The sequence below is a fragment of the Falco naumanni genome, chromosome 9 (genome assembly GCF_017639655.2).
Source record: "Falco naumanni isolate bFalNau1 chromosome 9, bFalNau1.pat, whole genome shotgun sequence".
Classification (NCBI taxonomy): domain Eukaryota; kingdom Metazoa; phylum Chordata; class Aves; order Falconiformes; family Falconidae; genus Falco; species Falco naumanni.
The window spans coordinates 44,086,337-44,111,958 of record NC_054062.1 but is presented as its reverse complement, the minus strand read 5'-3'; the positions used below and the strand labels follow the sequence as shown (position 1 = coordinate 44,111,958).

General features: G+C 44.0%; 1 long non-coding RNA gene across 4 annotated transcripts; it reads left to right on the top strand.

Moving 5' to 3' along the window:
- The first annotated feature begins 420 nt into the window (after positions 1-420).
- LOC121094277 lies at positions 421-20,408 on the top strand. 4 transcript variants are annotated; one of them, XR_005829798.1, is made up of 9 exons: positions 421-1,077; positions 2,011-2,141; positions 5,849-6,086; positions 7,575-7,682; positions 7,852-7,976; positions 8,664-8,984; positions 9,293-9,474; positions 17,664-17,766; positions 19,509-20,408. It is a non-coding gene; the product is annotated as an uncharacterized LOC121094277 (long non-coding RNA). The 4 variants fall into 4 exon arrangements; XR_005829795.1 differs by having other exon boundaries at positions 7,852-8,984; XR_005829797.1 differs by lacking the exon at positions 5,849-6,086 and having other exon boundaries at positions 7,852-8,984.
- Positions 20,409-25,622: the final 5,214 nt, after the last annotated feature.

Sequence of the window (25,622 nt, the reverse complement as noted above, 5' to 3'; positions counted from 1 at the left end):
GTTTAGCTCTACGTATACCAGCTCCTAAAAGCTAATTTAAAATAAAAGATTTCAAGCAACTAGTGAAAGGACAATAGTCATTTTTGCTCCTGACATCCTTGTTTCTCAGAGCTGTTAAGGGATAATTTGCTGCAGAGGAAGTATACTAAATAGAATACATTTTTACAAGAATGTGTTTATTAAGGAATACCTCTATAAGGATGTATAAATGCATGAACTCTCCGAGAAAAAATGCTATCTTACATGAGTCCTCACAATGGTTCATAATCACATCTTGTTACTTAGTGCCTTCTTAAAGGTCTTTTTTTGTATCTTCTACAAGATGTTTTGTCTTGGATCACTTTGCCTGACAGAAATATTACTTACACTAAAACCCTTAATGTGAGATGCCCTGTAAAGAAGTTGTTTAATTTAATAACATTCATTGTATTAGTTCCCCCTAAAGTAATCACTTTGATGAGAACACACTCTATGTTCCTTTATTTGATCTGGGAATAAAATTATCTCCTCTTTACTTCAGTATCTCCGTCTTATTTTTTCTGGAATAAATAAACATGAAGCTGTCACTGCAGAGCAGCCAGTGCCTCTCCACATTATGAACCTTTTGAGTTCTGCACTGAGAGAATTTTTCTGCACAATGATCCTTTTAGAATATGCTTGAAGCACTCCATTTCCTTGCATTCTTGTTTCCCATGTAAATACATGAGTAACGACAGAGAACTCCTGCTGTCCCATTACATTATATGTCCTATCATGGTTTCGGTCCTTCTCATAGAACTGATCAGATTATTTATCACGATGAAATTATTTAATGTATCAGGCACTAATTTTATTCTATGTTATTATAGCTACCTAATGTTATTACAGCAACCAAAGCCACCAGTTTTGAGATCCGAGCCTTTTAAACCAATAAAACTTACTACAGCCCTCTCTTCCGTAAGGTCTTACTTAAAGCACTTATGCACTATCCACCCGCTTGGCCGTCACCCGCTGCTAAGCCCTCGCTGTGTGGCCAGGCCCTCAGAGCTGTCTCCAATACCTCGGTGAGCCACAACTTCAACTCTTCTGCAAGTCTTGGTAAGAGGGAAGCTTCACTGCAAAATCTTTACGGTATCGGCTTTTCTTTTGAAGTGAGAAGAAATTAAAGTATGTCTGCTTTCTCAATTTCATTAAGTTTTGGGTAATTGGTCTTTACCCAAGCATTTGGGTTAATCAGGTGCTGGGGGATGCTAACGATGATGGTTGCACACACTTTTTTCAAGGCAAAGAACAGCCATCGCCATCAGCCTTAGACCATGTGTAACTTCACCACAACTTTACTCAGTGTAGAACAAACATAGACTGCAGAATAATGCTAATAACTTATATTACTACTTTTTCTTATTTTTTATTTTTCATTATTTTATTATTATTATTCCTATTTTTATTTGGAGGATCAAACCACAAAACTGTTCCTGGTGAATCTTGTCACCTCCTCCAGATAGTTACGCTGCTGGCTGCCGCATGCAACAAGGGGCCGCAACACCCGCTCTGTCAGTATTGGAGATCCTGGCCTAGAATGCGGTGGCTTCTGGGCAGTACTAGCCAAAAGACCACAAGTCAAAGAGAAAAAAGAATTACATCAAAAAACCGTGGATGAAATGTGTCTGTCACAAACACATTATTGTTGTCTATGCCAGAGCATGGTGGTATCGCTTTGAATCCTGGCTCAGTATTGCACCCGCTTGCCTCCATGTCTCTCTAACTGTGGACTTTCAAGAAAGATGTAAGCATGGATTACTGTTTGTGTACTATAGACACTTAACAAAAATCTCTATTAGAAAAATAGGAATTATTTACTACAAGAGTCTATCAAATCATGAGATGTAAATGTTGTATGATTTTAATTCTTTGGGAACATCAGTAAGAAAAACTGATTTGCATGGTTTCTGAAAGTCCGAAGGGGTAATTTGTTTGAGACATCACCAGACTATCAGGGGATGTATTTAAATGAAATGTTATTATTTGCAGGTTTCCATCAAACTTAGAAGACACCGAGCTCCTTTTTGCAACGTGGTGTGTTGGTGACTGGATAGTTCCAGGGGCTAACGAAGAGATATACAATCACGGCGAACCCAGTGACCATTGCAAATCTAATCCGGGTAAGTATTGTTCATTTGATCTTTAATCTGGTATCTAATCGAAGTAGGTGTTGTTCATTTAGTCTTTAATCTGGTAGCTATCTGATAAAGGCATATGAGAAACGAGTTGACTGTGTCACTCTAATTTGCCAGACAGTTGTAAGATTCCATCTTCAAAACTGATGTATTTATTTGGTAGCACCTGTGAAGAAGCTAGCAACTCAACAGGAACAGAAATCTTGTCATCATTAGTCAAAGGACTGACACACTCAAAGGAAGGGAATAAATACACTGGGCTTCTTTTCTGGCTTTCTTGCCTAAAGAACAGCACTTCTTTGTTCAAATAACGTCTGAGAGCTTAGTTAAGCAGTGGAAAGGAGGTGGTTTTATGGAGCAAAGAGAAATGTAGATGCTAGACATCTTCAGAGAAGACGGAAACACATGTATCACTGATATGCAGAGTACCCAAGGCCAATTTCAAGCCCTCAGAAAAACAAAATACCAAAGCCTCAGTCACCTCTGCCTCCCCGCCTGGTTGTTGAGGAATACAGTGTGACCGTGAGGTTAAAAATAAGCGGTCCCTAAGATCAGGGAGGTTTTTTATCATAAAGAGAACATTTAATTTTATTTACCTCTAGCTGTCACTGCTGAGAGGATCCCTGTCAGGAAACAGTCGAGCCCTCTTCTCGCTCCATGTGGGACTTTGGTGTTTATTTCAACCTGACTCTTTCGCTGCCATAATTGAGAGACCTGTATGTCCATCCCCTTCTGAAAACTGCAAAAGGAGGGTTCACTGCTCAGAATGTTTCTTCGGTGCCTTAAGAGGCTTTCAGCCCTGTCCTGTGGGCTGCCAGGAGGGGCAGACCCTCTGCCCTCAGATTTGGCGCCCGAGCTCCATGTACTGTAAGAGCCCCCCAAAAGCAGCCCCCGCTGCCCCACACCGCTGCCAACTTCCCAAGGGCTGAAAATCCAGCTGAGTGTTGACGGCCCTCCTAGGCTTGTTAGCCCAAATCATCCAAGTTTGATGAGGGGAGGGCTTTCTTTTTGGTTTTGTTTTTCTCCTTTCCCCTAATTCCCCTTAAGTTAGATAAACTTTTAAGTGGATTAATATAAACAAAGAGCGAGTGGGCTGTGTAGTATAAGAGCGACCATTAGAGATTATGAGCTGAGGGACAAGCTTCAAAAGGCGGCAATTCAGCAGCCAGTCAGAATCACCAACTGAATTTTTCTTTACTTACTTTAGGGTTTTTAGTGCCCTCTGGAAGGACATCAACAAGATTTAGACACAAGCATATCACTACTGTAATGAACACTGACAAAAAAAATTGAGAAACTGGCACTGCATTTGCAATACTCCTTCGCTGGGAATTACTACCGTAATTACACCAGTTTAGAAAGCAATACCTTTGTAAGTGCTTTTACCCCATCATGTATCACACTAGGGATTATAGCATTTTAATAACCGTAGTGGCTAAATTGTACAATACTTACAATTGTATGAAATCTAGGAAAAATTTTGGCCCCATTGAGGCCATAGAAAACCTCCTACTGACTTTGCTGGAACTGGCAAAATGCATCCTAATTTTCCAGGTGTGACCAGCTCCAGTCACAAAAGGGGCTTATATTTTCCTCATACTCTTAACATATGAGTGAACTGATACTTTTCATATACGTATACCACAAATACTCTGAATTTTGTTTCACGAGAGATGTTATGACACGGAATGCACTGTTTCTTCATGAAATATGCACCTTTTAATAGCAGTTACTGAAAGGGTGATATATACAACCCTATTTCTCCTGTCACCGAATAAAATGAAATTCATAGACCTGCTCTTAGCTAACGTGATACACATTTTATGGCTAAATAAGGCCTTGAAAATGAAAATCTTCTGCCCTTCTCATGAGGTATATAGATCCAAATTAAATGAAGAAGTTACATTAAGGCCCCTGCAAACCTTGAAAAGGGTGTATTGGCTTGTTCATTCTTTCTACGGATAATAAACTCACCTGTCAAACATATTCTAGAGAGCCAACCACGGCAGGCAATTGTCCCCCTGCCTCAGCTTCCTTTCTGTGTTTTCCATTTTCTGAAATTGGGCATACCTTCTGGAGGTCGGACTATAAGAGATTGATAGATACCTTAGGATCAGTTTGCACATGAAAAGGTAATAATTGATCCCTGGCCACTCCATGAGCCACCATTTAGCATCTTGTGCAATTTCGGAAGTAAATCAGGATAACTACTTGAAAAATAAAAGGAGGTAAAAAAGCTCACTTCCCTTCAGCTTTAGAAAATATATATTCTGTTAGAAAAACTGTTGACTGACATGTTTTGACCCACACGGTGATAAATATGACCAAGCACCAACATTTTCTCCATCGTACAAACCGCCTTTGCAAGAGCCTGGAGAGATTCCCACTGGTATCTGCAGGATTTGGCTTGAGCTCCTCTGCAGGAATTAGTTCGTGCCAGTAGAAGTAAATAGGCCCTTGGGGATGCTGCTGCCGCGGCCGAGGTATTTATTTTTATAATAACTTGTTGGCTGGTGCAGAGATGGGAAGTCACAACCACAGCTCCTGCATGCAAAACTCCACACCATTCATGCTTACCAGTTTCTGCAAGGACAGGAATGGTAAGAGCCATGAGCTTGGGGGCTGCACTACCAAAGGCTTCCAGCACCCTGACAGCCATTTGCCATGCTTCTGGGAGCAGCTTCTACCTCCCAGCAGGCAAAGATGACCCCTTGGACCATGGGGTAATGGAGGTTGAGGGCATCAGAGGGTCACAGGATTTTCCTAACAGAGCCAATAAAATGTGCTTCTTCTGAAGGAGCCTTCCTCGCTGCTTACGATTTCTAGTGGTTGCCCTCACTGTGTTATCGTGATAACAATCCTTTCTCTAGCTTGGCTCCTAGGTGCCTCCTAGCTAATAGAGCCCCCGACCATCTGAGGAGCTCCTCTTCTAGCCTCCAAAATTGTCTCCAGATTTCTCTGCTCTTACTTTCAAATCAGGTAGGAAACAGGAGGGAAGCGCAACTCTCTATTCATCCCCTCGAGGGAAAAGAGGGCAGATCGGTCAGTGACCACATTTCATTAGTCAAAGAAGAAATGAAGTTACTCTCCTTCCCTTGCCAGACTCCTGCACTCGAACCGAAATGAAAATAAGACCGAAAGGGCCTTTGATAATGACACAGCACTTTCTCATCACGTGTGCTCTTTTATCAGCACTTACAGCCATCTGAGCACAGAGTGAAGCCCTGTAGAATTGGCTGATTTTCACATTTTCAAGAATTGTTTTCTCACTTATTTCCTGTTTTCTTATCAGCAGGCCCAACTACATCCAGAACCTAGATAATAGTTGCATTGGTATCACTGCCAGCTTTGTTTAAACTCCCTTTTCTACTCTTTAAACAAGCTTGGAGCTCCACTTATTCCCCTTCTGATACATAACTTAAGCAAAACTTGACTTGAGGCCAACAATATCTAAAAAAGGAGACAGAAAGCTTGAGCAGAATAGGAAACAGGTAATTTTGCTGCTGTTGCAAGCGCTGGAACATAGACTTAGCATTTTCTAATAACTTTCTCCAGCTGCCAGTTACTTGTTCAAAATGAAACACATATACTGCAGGGGGAAGAAGGCTGATGTATTCCTAAGTTGAAAGAAATGTTGTCCAACATCTGTGTGCCACCTGGTAGCCTCAACCAAAATTTTCCCCTCCTCCCAGCTGTAGCTTGCCTGGCTACGCATCCGTTGGTTGCCACCTCCGCTCCTGCAGCAGCTGTGCGACAGTGGATTTGCACCTATAGCATAGAATCTGTAGGCTCCGTTCCATTTTCACCAAGTCCAAACTCCCTTTGGAGTTCACCTGGGGAAGCAGTCAGAAAAAGTGACCAAGAGCCTCAAATCACAGCCCGGAGCATCCGAGTCCTCTGGGATCCAGCAGGAGCCAAACCCCTTCGGCAGTACGTAGCTTCCATGGAAAATCATGAGCCCCCTGAGCATCCACCCAGCCGAGCAGGAAAGCCTATGTTAGTGTTGGACAGCCGTAACACCTTCATGAGCTGTGAGCGGAAAACATCAAAGGCCACCGAATCCCAGAGCCCCAGCTCCCTCTCCTGGCAGAGCACCGCAGTGGGAACAGGCAGGGGGCCGGGAGGGTGCTCCCCCCGGCACCGGCAGCCTGAGCCCCCAGCCCCGCAGAGGAACCGTGCCCCCAGCGAGCGGTGGCTCCTCTCCGCAAGGAGCCGGGGGTAATAACGCAGCTACCAGCAGATTACCGCAGGATTAGCAAAGGCAAAATCTATTCCAGTGAGGAACATCTGCGACATAGCTTTAGCTGCATAAAAAATATGTACTTGAGCACAGATAAAACTTCATCGCTGCGCATTATCTGCAGTCCTTAAGGTTGGGGGTAGTGCAATTTATTCTCTAATACTTCGGTACCAGACTGACATGTGCAACCGTGCCTTGATTCCTCTCCAACACCACAGTCGCCTTCTGTTTGCTGTTTTCTGTGAACACCAAGCCCACAAAGTGCTTCCCCAGATTGTAACTTACTCCTTGAGAAACACACATTTCTCAGGCTAGATATGAACCTGTCGCTGCAGCAGGTAACATGCAACACAGAGGTTTTCGTTAGTATTCTTCAGCCATTCAGAAACATATGCTGCTTTTCTATATGTGAAGGCAAGGTTTATTGGCCCTACATCCCGAGAAGCATCCATGACATCCCTGCTTGGTGAAACATGCGCTGGCACCAGGTCCTTGGGCATGGCACCAGAGCTGGAAGGGTGAGACCTGCTGTCCGGCCCAAGGCTGAGCCACGCTCCTTCTCAGCCCGCAGCATGTGCCTCTGCTGCTTCAGAGAACACGGCGGCTCTTGAAGCAGCGCAAGGCAGCGGGGGCTCACCCCGAGCACAAAGCCCCCAAGAACGACCTGAGCTGGCACAGCCCCGCGGCACAGCAGCACCCATCCCTTCCAGGCTCAGCACCATCACAGCGCGCTGGGAGCCCAGCTTGGCGCTGTTCTGGTTGTATAGAGGTTCATGCGGTTTGGCCATCTGGACCATTGGCTGTTAGCAACTTGGGTCCATCAGCAGTTCAGTCTTGCAGCATTTTGATTCAGTTTTTCTGTGTTTGCACACCAAGGGTGGCTGGAGTCAACCCAAAGCCTCCCTAGCAAGCGGGTGGGTTTGGGCTGCCAGGGCCAGGGGGTGTGTGTGTGCTGTTAACATCAGACCTTCTCCATTCCTACTGTTTCTGTGGAGAAAGTAGAAACAGGGATTCCTGTACAAGTCACAAAATAGCTCTCTTAACTGTTTACAGCAGCCTTTTTTAGAGGATTATTTGATTGGTTTTCATTTTTTTGGCAATGAGCTCTTGATTAGGAGGAGCAGGAGGCAGCTCAGAGACGCACACGCTGGTTTCTGTTGTGGCTGTGTTTCCTCTAGGTTTCGCACCAGCGCAGTTTTCCCAAGGTGATGGCCTTTCGCAGGTCAGTGGCTTGCTTCAGGAGGCCCCCTTACCCTCCAGCATGGACTACAGCTCCTGCTTACATGGTAAGGTCTTACATTCTTACAGGTCCATAAAGCAAAGCTAAAGCTGCACAGAAGGCATTTAGTCAAGCGGGGGCTGTGGCTCATAAAACGTCTCATTGTAAGTTAACCATCCTGGTCATAGTAGACCTTCTGTACATTAGTCAGAATTAAATTATTGTTTCTTCCTCAGGGAGAGAAAAGGAGATATTGAAGAAGACAGAGAACAACAGAGGGAAACATGTGCTTCTGGATATTGCAAAGATCTCTAAACTTCACTACAAGACGTTACCAGCACGCTCATCGGTTTCATGTTAGGTATCGTAAGCAACTTATCTTTGCAGTACCATAATGCAAAATTTTCTTAAAGAAGCAAAGGTCCCTTTCTTGCAAATGCTCACACATTTCCTCATTCCTGCAGTTCTTATCAGGCTGCAGTTCTGTGCTGTCCTGCAAATTGTTCGGTTATTACTTGCTCAAAACTGACTTCAGTTAAAATTACTATAAGAAAACATTGGACTCTTTGTGACCTGAAAAACAGTGGTTTCATTTTCTTCTTTTACCTCTCTTCAGTATTTCATCCCTAGCAGTCATTACGTTCCTGTGATAAAACCAAAGCTCAATATTAATGTACTATATTCTGGAATACGTCTCACAACCAATCATCACATGTTGGTGCTTACTTCCAGCTTACGTAGCATTACTATTGTTAACTCATTGTATCTCTTTATGTTTGCTCAGTCGGGTTTTCCGACCGAGGATGTATTTTCAGACATCTGAATATGTTCATGATTTTTCTCATAACATCATCTTTTAATGCTACTTTTCTTAGCTTGTACATGTTTTCTTAAAGTATAGAAAGACTATTAACATACTTCAAGTTCTGCTCCCCCACAGGTCAGGATTTGGCCCCTTGTCTGACGGTCTGTCTTGCAACAGAGCTAGGACCGAGAGAAGGGAATGTTACACCTAATGCACTTTTCAGGTTTATTCATTTATTTTCAGCTGTCCTCCAGCCGCAGTAGGTAAGCAGTTTTAAATTCAAGAAATAGCTCACGGTGTCAAATGGAGGAAGGAAAGACGAGCCAGTAGGGACAAAATTTTCCACGGCTGAAGAGCACTGGATGAAGCAGTGGTGTTGGTCCTTCTGAGCAGCAGCAATCCCCGGCTGAGTTCCCTCCGATCCCACAGCCTGCATTTCCAAGGCCAACAGTCCCCGCACACGACTTGTTCTCCCCACCATTCCTCATGCAAGAAGCCCTGTTCACATCCCTGGCTGCACACGTGGGTTCTGTCAATACACAAAGTGGCTGATACGTGAGAAAGGTGAGAGGTCTGTTTGCTAAAATTTGTAATTGATCACAAGAGCATGTGGGGAAGTTCTGTGTCAGTCCTTAAATCAGAGCTGGCCACCTCTCAGAAAGGGACAGCCCGGTTCTGCTAGGAGTGGTCGGGGTTGATACAGAAATTATGGGGCAAAATAATTGTATGGCTGCTTTTATGCAGTAGATCAGATTAAAGGTTGGTCTCTTAACCTCGCATTTTTTAACCTGAGGAGGAGGGTATGGAAGCCCACAGGCATACATGGTAACCTGTAGCTGGGTACTAACTCTTTATTTTATTCTATTTTGCAGGGCTATGCATCTATGGGCAGAGCTATCATCCTGCCTCCCAAGTACCTGTTTAGGAAGAGATCTTAAAATGCATTGTTTCAAGTGAAAAACATTCAGTTCTTTGCTTCCAGCAGCAGCTGATGCAGTAGGAGAGCACGACCCACACTTAGTTTATGGACCAGTTTGGCCACACAGCTTGCTAGGTAAGGTACAGCATCAAAACACTTATACTGGTGCTGGGAATATTGCTACGGATTGTGCTCACTGAACCATGTTATACCAGCTGCATACATGTCAGAGGAGCATGTCCAAGACTAGTTATGGGTAACAAGGCTCTATTTGAGGGGGAAAATGAGACCAGAGTGAGATTTACGGCAATTTCAAGTGCAGAATATGCAGTATGAACAGATGAGCCCCAGAGAACGGTAAGGTGCTTGTTACATACAAATATTTTCAGAGGAGGAGGAAAAAACCCAGAAAATAACAGAATGAACTATAATATATACACTTTTTCTAAGTAGAGCCTTTCTGCATTTCCCATGGGATTCAGTTGAATGGGGGAAGATTAAAAAAAGAGACGAGCAGAAACTGCTTGCAACACAGAACAAACCTTGAGTGCCAAGAACACGCTCCAGATTTTTTTTAAAGATGCCTGCCTCTTATCTCAGCCCTGATTCATCACAGTTCACTCCCAGAATTATTCAGAATTCAAGGACCTTACTCCTATGGGGTTAATGGGTTACATTCAGCATTGAAACCCATGACACAAATAGCTGCTTAATTATTCAGTCCAGACTGGGTCTAGTGGTTAATGGAAATAAAAATAGCAACAGCAACAATTACATTGTTTTATGTTTTGTAGGTGAAATGAGTTTTTCTTTTAACCGCATAATCCAGGACGTGCGCAGGGAGGAGGGGGCCCATACAGAGGAGGGGTTGTGCTGCTTGTGACACAAAAGATTAGCATGTCCATGACTGAAGAGGAGGAAAAGGAAAACACTGCCATAAAAGTGACAGTAGAGGTGAAGAATTGTGGTGAATGTGTAATGCACCACTGAAAAGACGCAGGAGAAAACATACCAAACTGAAAGTCTTATCATATCTATCCTGCTATTCCAAAGCAGGAATTAATTTGAAGGGAAGAAGCTGCTGCTCTCATTGGCTCACATCACTTGTTCATAAACACAGGCGAGAAAAATGCTAAAGTGATACGATTAGCATAATTACTATCTTTGTTCAAAAGATGCGGTGGTTTTCCACCCTGAATTTTGTTCAAGCAGCCATGGTGGCTAGTACCAATCAGCAGCTAATGGCACGTACTGCAGCTACTCCGGGAGCAAACGCCGTAAATCTCATGCTTCAAATGTGCCAGCCACCCTGGATGTCAGAGCACATTACAAACACAGGAGCACCTATCCAGCGTTCCTGTTACAAGGAATTTGTGTGTAGCTGACCAAAGGTACAGCATCAAAACAATCCTGGCAAACCCACGCCACCCCGACAGCAGGCAAACCCAACTTAGAATCAGTGGGGCTAAATGTAGCGTTTCTGCAAAGGGTCAGACTTAACATGTACTTAATTGAGCCCTGTTTTGAAAGCATGCTGTGGCAGTAGGGTGGAAATAGGCAGGCCAGAGAAACAAACACGATCATTTTAAGCCCAAATCATCACCAAATGCAACACTGCTGTGTGAAGGGGATGTCAAATTAGGGTAATCACTCCAAAGCCCCACCAGCATCCTGCCTTGCTGCAGCTGCCCAGGGGATGAGCTAGGACAGGGCTTCCCTGGCTGCAGGAGGCTGTAAAGCCCTGGTTAAACAGGTATGTTTTGCATTTGGATAATGCTTAAAGCAAAGCAGGTTAAATGACTCCTTCAGCTGATGACACTTAGCAGTCCTGGTACTCGTCTCTTGCCTTTTGGCTCTGATTTGCTGTGGTAACCAGTCTGCTGCAGCACAAGGGGGAGTTAAGCCAAAGCCTTTAACTTTATTTTTTTGTCTTTAAAAAAAAAAAATCTTTCTCCTGTAAAGGACCCAAGCCAGAGCTATTTAAAAGACTGTTTGGGTTCGAGTTCTGAGTCACCTCCAGTTTTCTATTCCTTGCTCCTGTTCCCCTCCCCCCTTTTTTTTTCATTGTATCATTGCAAAAGAGGGGAGCAAAAGGAGAAAAAAAAAAAAAAAAAGAGTAATGGAAAAGATGTTAGGATAGCCATATACTTGGTTTTGTCTCTTTCTGTAAACATTTGAAAAAGCTGGGGTTCTTTCTTGAAGTTTTGGGCTGTATCCCTTGTTTTTTTCACCATGGTATTTCATACCGGTCAGATGAAGGTAAATATTGGGATTAATTGGGAATAAAAGGGCAGCAGTGTGTTTTTCATAGAATTTAAAGTAAAGGCTTCATTGTCAGCCTTATATTGAAGGGAAGCTAGAGTGTGATCATTTTGTGTTCGGCACAGAAGATCAAGGGTTACCACCTGCATGCCACTAGAAGTAAGGGATTGTTCTGCGAGTGACAGTGGAGGAAAGGGAGTTTTGTGCTTGTCTCAGCCAAGGCAAAGGGTTTCTGTGCAAATGATGCTCGAGGAAAAGGATTAGACTGCATATGACGTGGAGATGAGAGGTCATTGTACACACGTCATGCAAGGAGTGGGGCAGTGTGACACAGGGCAGAAAGGATTCTTTGAAAGGCAGAAAGAAAATGAGAAAGAGAAGAGGGACTACAATTGTGTGAGTGTGGCTGGAAGTACAAGGTTTCTTACGGGCAAAAACAAATAAAGAAGGAAAGAAATGGCTGTTTCCTAGGTAAAGAAGTACAGCTTGTTCTACAACCAAGCACTTAAATTTTTCAGGCAAAACAGAGCACTGTGCCACCCATTCATTTAAAGATATACACTATTTTCACAAATACTTTGAGCGATAATTGAATAATGGTATCTCGGAGAGATACTTTTTCATCTCAGTCTCAGCTCTCCAACAGACAACTAGTTGACTCCCGCTTAAGGGACCTTGTCCCTCTAATGAAAAGTAAGTGCCTCACATATCACCATACCCTTCTCAGGAAATAAGAATATTGTTCCCAGAATAAACCACTGGTGAGACTGGGTGCAACGCACAAGTACTGCAGGCCTTCTGGGCGTACTGTGCTTTTCTTCTTGGTTAGGAATCCCAGTCTCCCAGCTCTAAGACAGATGGTTCTTATCTATATCTGAATAGAAAGCAGTGCAAGCCTAGGTGGATGATTTTTTTGTTGTCATGTCCTTTAAAAAATAAACAAATAAACAAATAGTTACATTTTGGCTCCAGAAGAAAAATATGCATGAAATAAAAGGTATTCACTTTCCTTGTGGCACCAGGGAGAAGTGTTTCAGGTGTTGTTTCTATGCAAACAGAGATTTACATTTCCACATCGCGGCAGCAACCAAACCCCAACTTTGGCTGAGCTTTTGTAAGACATTTTAGGTAACAGAATGTGTTTGGGGTTAGGGCTGTGGTGCACTGCATCGTTTTTGTACCATGAGAAAGGAGAAGCAATGTGAAAATAGGAATTATTTCTACCGTTATGCCAGTTTCTGGTTCAAGACTTCCCAGTTATTTTGGACTTCGTTTTCACACAAGGATCCTGACATCCGGTTACTCGTAGCATGTCACTCTCAACAGCAGTGCAACACTTTGTACCAGGAACTACATTTCAGAGAAGGTGAAGCCAGGGTCAGACGCATTCCTGCTAATTGTACCGATTGCAGGAGAGTTATTCCATGATTGAATTTGCTCTCCGATGTTAAAGGGGGTAGCTAGCTGCTAATTGCTTTTAAGGAGGACGTATCGTTCCCTGCCCAAGCGCATCAGGCACACGGGCACCTGCGCACGGGAGATAAACGCTGCTCATCTTTGGCGGGAGTGTGGCATGTGGGGAGGGTGTGCGGGTCACACTGTGCGAGGGCTTGGAGGGGGATGCACAAGCAGCCTGCAATGGAAAGCGGATTTCTGTATGTCCATTCATTTTGCACTCTTGGTACCAACTTTGTAGAAGAAATCTACTATATTGATCTGATTTCTTCAAAGCTGCCACACGTGCAGTGGCATGGCCACTGGCTCATTTCTGCTGTGTTTCTACAACACTGACTCTCCTCAGGCTCCACAAAGCCTACATCTATTACCATGATCCCACCAGGCACCATATAGGTTTCCTTCCTGATCTGACTTTTTCTCATCATTTTCCCATTTATCATATCTGTAATCTCTCTGTGAGTTGCAAAATTCACATTTAGGGCAAAGAGAGACACACAAGGTCTAGTTTGTGCAGAATATCACAGCAGTCCTGGCTCATTAACGTGCAATGTCACAAGGACAGCCAAACTCTGCCCCTCCGCTATGATTTATGATTTGGTATGTCAGAGTAAGCCTCAGCTTCTGATCCTGTTTCAATTATTTCCTTTTTTCCACTTTCCCCAGAAATCCTTGCCCCCCCCAAACCTTTCCTACTCAGAGTTCCAAGTTCTGAAAGCTGCCTGGAACCGTATCTCATTTTGTAAATATTTCTGTTGGCTGAGCCATCCTGCACCTTACTGCTGGGAAGAGTGCAGCCCTGCAGAGGAGGGGTAATTGCCTGGGGTTTCGGAAGGTTTGTCAGCTCCCTACATGAGGAGGTTCATGGGGAAGATCTAGGAGGATGTATTTGCTAAACTTCGTCAAGCTCGGGATGAAATTCATGAACTTAGAAACTAGACAGCCATTTGCAACCACCCACCTGGTTTGCAGAGCTCTTACTAGTGGCCACCTTAGGATAAAGACAAGGCTGCAGTCTGTCTTGTTTTAAGAATTATTCTACCCTTGCAGGGAAAGTCAGAGGCTGTAAAGATTTTGGCTGACAAAAGTTGTGTTCTGAGTTCTTTGGGAGGATGTAGCAAAACTGTCAGACCAATTTTCTGTGTTGAGCTCCAGCTGATGCTTGCCTGTGCCTGCTGCTGCTCACCGCTGGTGCAGGCTCCCAGTTGAAGCTCTTGGGTTTTGAGAGGGTGCAACTCCTCATGCTGCAAGTACACTCTTTGATACGTCTTTGCTGAATAAGACCATGAAGGAGGGAGGAAATTGCCCTACCAACTGAAGCTTAGCAGATCTGGTTCGCGGCTTGGCGAAGTCAGTGGGAGGTTTTCCACTGGCCTCAAGAGGAAAGGAACCGGGCATAAGGACCAACGCGAGCACTGTAATTCTGTCACATGCAAAGGAAAAGATGGAGAAACACCAGCTAAGAATCGGATTCTGAATGATACGTGTCGAATTTGAAACATGCTTGTAACAGGGAAAGGTTATCTGAAAGTAACTGAAATAATTTCTTCTAAAACTATTTCTTTTAAGGTTCTTCAAAGCACCCACAATGCCATTTGCAGCCATTCCCCTGTGCCAGTGTGGGCGCCCTGAGCTCAGGCTTCAGGACACATTTCCCAGGAGGCAGGCAGTAGCTGTGGAGAAAGCTTTGCCCTGGAATCAGGAGAAACTCAAAGTTTTCACCTTGAGCTTGGTTAGTTTAGAATGAGTCAGTGTTGACTTGAACCTGGTATCTATAGGTCAAGTCAACATAATCCTCTCAAATGAAAAATGTGATCACCGACCACATGCAAGCAGCATCAGCTCTGCGTTACAAGCAAAGTGACAAACTATTTGAGGCGACATTTCTGGTGCTACGCCAGGGCACCCACGGCTGGGGAAAAGTGGTGGGCACCGGCCCCATGGTGGCTGGGGGTTGAGGATGGGAATCATTTAGCTTATCATTAGGTCCACCCTTTACCAACGCTTCTTCCCCGGGTAGAAACTGCAAGGGCAAGCAGCAGTATGGCTGCTTTCCTGTTAGGTAAATGCCTAACAAGGTGTTTGCTTGCAAAGGAGCTGAGCGTGACCTAATTAATGGTGATGCGGTGGCACAGAGTTCTTCCCTGACTTTGCTCTTCCCACAGGCTGGGATTTTGCAACCCAAGGTTTCAGTCCAGACCCACCGTTCCAAAAGACATTTGAAAGCAAGGCAGAGGGGAATAATTTTCTCGTTAACTCATCTGTGTTGTGAGTTTGATTCTGTTTTCTCTGTTAAAGATGATGAAATTGCTAACCCCAGCAGCTCCCTGCCCTTCATTTAGGGATTAGTGACTTCATCAACACAAGCAGAACAAGCAGAGAGGGCTGAACTTAGATCTTGGCAAGTTCAAAGCCTCCCAGTCCGAGATGAGAAAGCAAGGAAACACTCACAGCAGTGACAGTATTTCAGTCTTTTACGCAATGAAGGGACCTACAAGCTAATGATAAAGGCTTGGGAGCCAATCGGCCAAGCCCACCCCTGGTGTAAATCTGGTATTCTTCCGATTCAAACCACAGGAAAGGGGCAAACAAGGAAGATCCTTGGTGGCAAATATGAATAGATGAAGCAAACAGTAAAGACTCTCCTGTAACTGCAGTGCATCACGCAACTAGTTTCTTAACAGCTTCACCATTCAGCCGGCCTCTTCCCTGGCACAGTGCCGTGCTGGGCAAATAAATCAGTTTTACAGGCACGACTGTCAGCCAGGACTGCAGCTCCAGACCTCTGAAGATGAGCTGGAAGGCTCCGTTGAAAGGGAGAAGGAAGAGAGGCTGAATAGGTAGGTGGAAACAGGCCAGTGAGGAGAGGAAGATGCAGCCAAATAGCACTGGATTCGTACTCGGGGATACCCACGAGCCCCTACAGAACAGCAGGGCTTGCCAAAAGCTGTTTGCAAGCAAAGGCCTTCCTATCTCTGGCCCTGTCATTGAGATTAAATGGGATCATTGGGAATAACAGTGAAGTGGAATGCACAGTTAATTAGAGAAATCAACGAACCCGAGTGATTGGGAGGGGGCAAACTATTAAGATCCAGCTCCTGCCGCCCCTACTCAGCAGCGTTTCCGACCGCCGGCATTGCGCGGGGCTGGCAGGGCAGGGTGGCCTTTTGTGGATGCTGCTTTGCACGTGGAAGTGCTGTGAAGGGAGCGAGGTGCAGGCTGCCCTGCTCACCTGGAAGCCGCCACCTTCAGAAACGAGAGCAGTTCCTAGGAAAGGAAGCGATGGCTCAGCCCCGCGGCAAGCCCAAAACTGTGCGGCTCTAGGGTTAGTCGCAGACGAGCATGGTCACAATGCACGGGCACGCTGGGCTCTGAAAGAAAGCAGGATAAAATAAAAATCCTGTTGGTGGGTGGGTGGGTTTTGTTTTGTTTTTCACAGCAGTGTTGCTTTTGGAAGCTGGCTGCAAATTATTTGACAGAATCTTTTTTGCCTGTAGATATCATTTTGTCAAAAAAATGTACCACCACATATGTCAATTATGGGGGGAAAATCGCAGCAGAGGTTTTTCTGAAATGTTTTGGGGTTTATTTCTATATTGTCATTCAGTGTTTATTTTCTCTTGTATGATTTTAGAAAGTGTAGAGCAGAAAAGTGAAAGCACTTAACTTCTGACTGAATCAACGCAAACAGTGCCGACATTTCATTACACTGGGCATTTTCACTTCATTTTCTTTTCGGTTTATCATATGCTGAAATTAAAAAAATTATTTTTCCTGGACAGCTGTGTTACTTAGGTAACTCTAGGAAAATGTCCACTGACTTCATACAAGCAGATTTAAAATGGGGGCCAGATTATTTTAGGTGCTTACAGGCAGGGAAGCGGAGTTGGTACTTTCTGTAAATACATGCAAGAGCTGACTGGCAAAAACATGAAGTTTTGCATTAAGTAACCCTGTAAGTCTGTTTGGTTTGTGGTTGTGGGGTTTGGGAGGGAGAGAGATGAAAACTAACTGGTAAAATGCTTCAAAAAAATAGTGTGTTGAATTGAAGCAAGAAAAGAAATTATTTAAATTCTTTGGAAAAACTTGACTATGTAATGTGCCTTATAGCTCCCCTAGAACACTGGGGAAAGGAAGGAAATTTCTTGCAACAACATTTTGGGATTAACCGAGCTATTTTGCCCAAGGCATGATTTAAGGTACTTTTTTATTTAACACAATTGGCGTAACTGTTTGCATAAGAAATCCTACTCCACAACTATTTCTAGTGTAATACCACTGAAGTCCGCGAGTTTACACCAAGGATGAATTTGCTCTCATCCTGTTTTCTTCACTGTATTTGCCTTGGAAATGAGAATTACCCACAATTAGTTATTTGTCAGGTCAAAAAAATTTTGTACCGCTTTGAAAAAACATTACAAGCTGATTGCAAGAGTTCCCACTCAGGTCAACCTAAAGCAGCGCAACAGTCGTGACCATTTCAATTGATACTTCCAGATGAAATGATCTGGCCTGCAAATCAGCTGAATTAAAAAAAAAAAAAAAAAAAAAAAAAAAAAGTAGTATTTGCATATCAATACCTAATTTCTTCACTTGAACCCCTGCAGTGGAACTACCAGCAGCTCGTAATCCAGACCCCGACGTACTCCTGGCACTACGCTTTGTACCCTGCGTTTGGCTTCGGTGGGAACACCCTGAGGCTCTCTGAAGGTGAGGCACTCACCCTGTCTTGTGGCAATTATTGTTTCTTTCTCGGAATCAAAAGTGTATTTTTTTTAACAAGTGAAAAAGAAAATATATTGCTCTACAAATAAAGCTAAAGACTTATGAAGACTTTTCAGTATTGCTGAGATGCTGTTAAACTCATCTGTAGATGTAAAGATATTTTAGGATAAAAGAAAAGTTTAATTTACTGGAAGAAACAGACCTACCCTTTAAAACTGAGCCAGTGTTCTGTGTAACGCTGATCATTTTCAAATTATACCTGATAAAAATACAGTTGTAAATTATTTTTAAATATTTAGCTGTATGTTCTTAGTTTTAATTAAAATTTCCCACATTCTGACACGTTCTGACCAGCGATACTGAAATCAAATCCACAGGGAGTTAGAACTCTTCACAACAGCCCTGATCCAGAATCCATCAAGCCTTACAGTTTTTGGGGTGGGTTTTTTGCTGTGGGTTTTTTTTTTCCATACCTAGAAGGCAAAGATATTCATCACAAGAACCAACCACACAGACTGAGATTTTGATCTTATTTACAACAGTATAAATCAAAGTAACTTCAGTGAGGCCAAGGGAGTTGCTCCGGATTTATGCTCATCAGTGTAACAAATATAAAACATGGATTAGTGCCAGTTAGGACATCGCTTGACTATTTTTTCTCTGAAAACATAGTGGAAGTTTTTTCATTTGCAAAAATAAAATTTCTACTCTTTTTCATGCATCTTCAGTGAATTGTATATTAAATTTTGAACAGAATTCCCCCTTTCTAAGGAAAAAAAAATATATATTTTTACAAAGAACTCCATCTACCTGAAAGCCATTTCCTTTAGGAAAACTGTTCTTATGGAAATTTTCTGACCTGATTTAAAGTCAAACTCATAATTCATACAAATAAGACGCTGCTCAGCAGATGTTCAGGAAAGAGCAAGCCAGTGAGCAAGCACGCACGCATCCCCATGTGGTTACGCTTGAGCTTCTTGGTGTAGAAAACAGGAAGGATGGGGCAGTAGCTAAGATGGTAGGAGAGCTATGAAAGTAATTGGGGTTTAAGTCAGTAGTGCACCCAATTTTTATTTCCAGGAAAATAAAACCACACCAAATTTCATTTCAGATGAAATAAACCAGTACCATTTTGTCTCCTTAAGGAAAAATTCCTGAGCATCCTTCACCCTGGCTGTTGGGAAGTCTAGCTCCTTTTTAAATGGAAAATGAGAATTTTTAATGTTAGAAAACATTGAACCACATAGCTGTAACTATTAATGAAGTTTGAACTGAATTTTGTAGATCTGGAACTGCCTTTCACAGTGAGTGAGCTGATTGCACGGGAGGAATCTGAACCTGAGGAAGACTCCGAAACCTCAGCTGGGGGTCAGGCTCACTGCAACTGAGGATAAGTCACCTAGGCCAGACCCTCACAGCTGTCTGGCCCCCAGCAAAAGCCATATTTTGAAGATCTCAGCCACAGTGTCTCTGTATTAATTCTACAATTGTATCACTGGACATGTATGTGAGGGAGTGGCTGAATTAAGGTATCTGCCCAAATCTAAAGAGCAAAGCCCCAGCCAGATGCTGGGCTTTCTTCACTGGAAACAGGGCAGGCAACACCTGGCAGTATTTCCACGTAGACAAACCCCTTTCTCTCTTTCCCCCAAAACACAGGCTTTCCTACAGAATATTAAAACCCGTTGTTTTCCCATGTTGTGTCTAATTCCCCTCTTCTTTTCTAGATGCAAGGACCAACACCACACAGGGTCAGATCCTTCTCTGCCCTGCAGCCTTGCTCTGTATGCTGCTGGGGACAGCGGCCGGGCAGCGTTCCTGACGGATGAAGGGCTGTTGTCCATGGATGTGGATGGATGGGCCCTGCTCCTGCTCTGCCCAGTGGCCTCTAAACACTCCCAGCTCATGGGAAATGGCAAGAACCACTGAATTTCAGCCATTGATCCCCTCCCCTCCCTCCTTCCCTCTTTTCTCCTTCTTTCTGTCCACTTGGCTGGCCGTGGGCAAGCTTTGCCCCCAGCTCCCAGTGCTGGGGGCGGGGGAGGTGGGTGCAGGCTGGTTCGGGTTTACGGCACGGGCTTTCTGTGAACAAAACTCTTTAAAACACAAAAATAAGTAAAATCAAGCAGCTGTAGCTGCTGTCAGAGCAGTGGCTGAGTACATCTGCTTTTTCTCACCTCCAAAGCAAATCAATATGGCTTTAAATGATTTCCCTGATGCCTGGATTTCTTACCTCACGCCGCTGTTAGCCCAGCCACAAACTGCCTGGTCATTCCTACCTCCTCTTTTCAGTCTCTCTCCCCTGGCCGCTTCTCATTGCCTTCTCTTAAAAATGCATACAAAATACTCACTGGAGCAGCTCGGTTTTGCTCGTGTGTCGTTGTCGCACACAGGCACATTCGCCACCGCTTGCAGCCACACACACACTCACCACGGTGCCTCAATGCACGCACTGCCCAGCTGTATCTCCATCCCTCTCCCCGTGCACACTGCCTGGCTCATCACTGCCTCAGCAGCATCTGCTTTTCAGGGGTTTTTCTTCTGATGCTGCAGTTAGTGAGGAAACGCTTGTGTTTACTTGCAACTCTGTCACAGATATTAATGCTTTAATAAAAAAAATAAAATTATTCAATCTCTTGAATTCTGGGGGGTGGTGGTGGGGGTGGTGTCTTTCCCCCACGCCGCTCTGCCCCCCTTGGGGCAGGCATATTTGAGTGTAAACCGATCACCAGTGCTAAAAATAAAAGACTTCCGCGCGGATAAACCCATGCTTTGGGAACTGCCCCATTTTTCTAGATCCTGCCTAATCTTGGATTTGGGTTGTTCAGAACACAAGGTATGGCTAAGGGTATAAAAAGCCCTCAGAAATCCTTATGCACCATCTGAGTATATTGACGTTCGAGCGACACGCAGAGAGGAACCCGCAGTCCGTCAGTGCAGCCGCTGGCGCAGGAGTCCCCTGAATCCCCTTATCACTTCAGCGGTGCGCACAAACACATTAGCTGCTTATTCCAGCAGAACCCTCGGCTTACAAAGCCAAACTGCTGCTGCCAGATTCATCACCTTGTTCTTATTTATTTATTTGCACCATGTATTACTCTCCTACTTAATTTTGCATTTCGAGGTGCTTTCATATGCCTAGTCACCCGCTTCAAGTATCTAGATCATTACTTGCCTCTGATTAGCGCAGTGCATTTGAGTGGGGTGCTGGAGGCAAAAATTTAAAATGTATCAAAATGCAAATATGCCCCCATTGACCTCTGGAAAAATGTGTTACATTGCAAAGTACTTTCTAAGAAAGCCAGAAAGGAAGAGGAGAGAGAGTATGAATTTGCAGAGGTTTGTGATATTAAAAAAAAAATAATTGCAAACGGTTACTCAGAGGTTTGCATTCTGTGTGGTGCAAAAAGAGCTTTTTTTTTTTCTTTAAAAAAGTGGAGGGACCAGACGATGATACTCCTGCACACACTTTGTGTCTCACTCTGCTTACTTTGCTAGAAGAAGTACTGACGTGAATGGGGTTGCTTGTGGTGCATATTTTTTCAATCTGCCAAGATTCAAATATGTAGTCTAATATATGGCAATGGCCCAGAATGAGACACAGAAATTATTCATGATCCTTCTTTCAGCATGAAAGACTCCTTCTATAACCTCAGCCTAATGGCTCTGCATTTAAGAAGTAAATGATTTTTACCAAGAAAAGCGAGAGGCAGCCAAATTTGCCGGGAGAAAATAAGGGTGGTGTTAAGACAAGTGACATCTCTGCAGTGAGGTATGCCCGAGAGCTGCACCAGGGAAAAAGATGCCACGTTACCCAAGTTAGCTGAGCTGGACGGTCTTTTACCCCCACCCATCTCTTTTTACTAGAGAAGACTGCAGCTAGTTGTTGGATTACACTAGCAAAAAGAAAAATAGTCCCTCGCCCCAAAAAGGAAGCTTATGGCCTGGTTTCATCCCTAGGTTTGTGCAATGCTTTTCTGCAAGCGCTTGTTCACCTGCAGGCACAGCTTCCCCCCAGTCTCCTGACAGCCAGAAGTGGTGGTGTCCTTACAAATCAAGTATAATGCTTTCAAGTAACCTACCCTATCCAAGCCAGAGTTTGGATAGAAGTTTAACATTCGCCCAGCATTCAAATTAGTGCTGCTGATGTAACGAGGGAAGTCATTACAGCATCCTTCGGCCAGTGCCCTCGCTGCGTTACGTGCTGCTGCCGGTCCGCGGCCGGGGATGGAAGGGAACCCCCATGGAGGAGCGCAGCTGCTTCTGCCTGCACCCCACGGCACGTACGCTTGTTCTTCAGGCCTCGCGAGTCTCTAATGGGATAAACACAACAGTCCAGCCAAGGGAAGGGGACCAGCCGTAGCTGTGGTCGTTACTAGCACATAAAAACCACGCGGCAGAAGAGGCAGCTTGTGACCACCCCCGGCCTCCCAATGGTTGTTGTGCCATCGCTTAGCTGGTTTCTCTGTCTCTGGCTATTGCTTCATTGCACTTGGTCATAAATGAAAGCTATCTAATGCTAATGACCATGGTGCCCACCCTAATCATGCATTTGAAATATTAATAAAAATAATTTATGTCATGTGACTGCTTTTTAACTAGCTGCTTTCAGGACTTTAGATCAGGATTATAAAAGACGTGCATTTATAAATTATTAGCCTTGAGCACATAAGCACTGCATACTACGGGGAGCACTTTTGTAGCACTTTAAATTAATTTATTGTTATTCATTCCAGCTGTCTGTGATGTAAACCTTTGGCTATAAATTTGTACCATCATCCAACATACCATTAAACTAAAGTGGTGCCCGTGCTGGAGCATATAATAAAACATATGAATAAGATTTCTGCGGGGACACTTTTTTTAAACTCTCAGTTAATGACACAAGAGAAGTGAGATAACATAGTCACCCTGTAACTATGCATTCATTAAAATAGATCGGGGTGGGAGAGGACTTTTAAATTCCTACTTCTAGTGAGTTCTGACCCAATGTTTTTCTTTCCCAGATTGTTTCAATTCACGTCCTAGCTCAAGCAGAAGGCTTTGTCGGAGGCCATCGTGAAGTCACTAGCTAAGGCTGCCAGAGGAGTTTTGTCGGACCTGAACTTTTCAGAAGTGGAAATAGCTCCTGACCACTGAATCACAGTACAAGAGCAGAGAAGTTCTACTGTCTTATCTCCTCTGCAGGCAAACATTCTTTCTCCTGGAGATCACCATAAGGGTAACAAAACCTCACTGGCATGACTAAGACCTCAATGTCTTAATCCACTTAATGGCATAGATATATTTCGTACCAGCCCGTTGGGATACAATTTCCCAGACTTTAAAGCAAGCTGTGACAATGCAGTGCTCTACCAAGTGGAGTCAGAACCACCCATTGCTCTGCTTTTGCCATACAGGTCTCTTGCTCACGAGCTTGATAAGACTTTCAAGCCTGTTCGAAGGAGGTCCTGCCCATCTCAGTCCTCCACCGGTGAGAGTTTGGCGGCTAATTTCTCAGATTTAGGCCCCTGATGTCAAATACAGTTATATGAAAACAGAGGGAAAAATCTGAATGTCAGCTTCTCAGCTGACACAATAGAGCACAACTCCTTTGATTTGTGCCAGCTGCTCACACACCCCACGCTTCTCAGATCTGAGGCCGAGTTACTCACCCGGTAGCAGGGCTTTTGGAAAATTGACTGAGAGCAGAAAACGATATTCATAAAGAATGTATTTTTTATTGTAACTAATCTTACTAATATAAAGACTAGTTTGATGGAATCAAGTTTTCTTTTCATTTATTTCTAAATCGATCTGAAACATCAAGGTTTGGGAATCTGAGTCTTTGATTTGGGATCATCTCTAAACAACCGACAAGCAGCATGTCAGAGTTACTTGGGAACACGTGTACACCAGTAACTGCCCTTTGTATGCAAAAATTAACATCTGATGATAGGAAGATTATATAGCAAGGTACTCCCTTGCCAGAGAATTTTATTTTGATACAAAAATCTAGTTCAGTTGTTGAAAATTATTGAAACACATTTAATAGAAACTTCTAAAAGGAGCCTCTAGCACACCTCCAAGCTGAATTTTGCTCTGGACAGCTGAACCATGCTGATGCTCTTATGAAAAGATCGCTGCTTCGTGGATGAAATGTACCAAAAGGTAACCAACATAGGGACAGTCTTTTTGAGTCTGATGTGCGTGCCACAGCAAGATCCCCATGTGGAGATCTGTACGAGAGGGAAAGACAGTGGTGGGATGGAGTATAGCGAAATAACCTGAGCTTTATTTACACTTTTGGGAAAAGCGGGTGAGAGATCAGATTGATCTGTTCATGTTACCCCTGCCTCTCTGAACAAAACATCAAGCACTACCAATTTGCACTTTTATATCAATTCAAATGAAAACACCTTTATGGCAATCTTCTGCCCGGTTATGAAATGTCTTTCAGCTTCTGTCTAGATAGGGGGTCTTCACCTGATGAGTAGCAAACAAGGAGTTAATAACAGCTGGAGCTGTTATCCCTGGCACAGGAGGTTGGGAAGGAGATGTACACCAGGTGCCTGAAGTGCAGAGGGATGATGCCTGAGGCTGAGGGTGGGCTTTGGCTGTGCTCAGCTGTGAGCCTGAAGACCTGGATGGTTACAGCAGCCAGTGCTGTCCTGGGCTCCCCTTCCCTGTAAAGATGCTCTAGTTGTATTGAGTTTCCTCTGAATGCAGACATGCCCTGCTACTTCCAGCCACAGGGATAGTCCTCACCAGCAGTTTTGACACCCTGCCGGAGGCTATACACAGACCGGCTCCTGTATTTTTACTGATGAACTGATCTGGAGCCATTTTGCAAAGGTAAAACATTCTTGACTTGATGAAAATTTTCTTTTAACTTAATACAAAACCAGAAGAATTGGTTGTGTGAAAAAAAGGTACATAGAGCTCTCCTTTTTATTAATTATCACTGTCACTTGATGTGTTTTAAATTATTTAAGGAGAGCTTCCTTTCTTGTAACATGTAGCTTATAATTACTATGTAACTTAGATGGTCTCACAAGTAGGGATTGTGTTGTGTTTAAGTTGCAGCAGCTAACACGATAGTATTCATCTCCCAGTTGCTAATTAAACTTCACTTATCTGTGCCTCTCTTTCCTTACTGATTGCATAGAAAGCAGGTGCCTTTTTTCTTTTTTTTTTCTTTTGCCTTCTTGCTTAAACTGTAATCTTAGGAGTCGGATTGACTGACTTCATGCTACCAAAGTTAGCTGAAGTTGCCTACAGGTGCCTCATGGTGGTAAAGAGGAGCTTCTCTTTGGTTTCTGTGTTGGAGATACCTGCTGTATGTGCTTTTCATCTCCACTTGTTTGGTAGGACCAAGCTCCTTAGCCCATGGCAGCCCCCAGCAGCTCCAGCCAGGCATGAGCATCTCTGTGTGCACCACAAAATCAAGCAGCCCCCTGGACATGAAAAGGGCAACTCAGGTATGACAAAAAATAACGGGTGGATGCCAAGGACCAAAGACAACAGAAGGTATCATGGCTGTGCCTCTGCAGTTTGGTGACAGTAGTAGCTGGTACACGGATGGCACACTGTAGCTTTCATCCACACAGCTGCCCTCAGACATGTGGAAACATCATCTGAGGAGGGCTGGTAGCCTGTTCATCCCCACGCTGAGCTCACGGACACAGGGTCTTCTGCACCTGGGAGGGCACCTGCTTCTCTCCGAGTCATTACAGTGATTGCCATGCCTGCCACATCGCCACACCTGCCGCATCGCCACCTCACAGGCATATGTTAGCATTTGTGGTACTGTCAAAATATGCTTTAAAGCCCATTTCAGCAGCAAGCTTGCTTAGACGCCT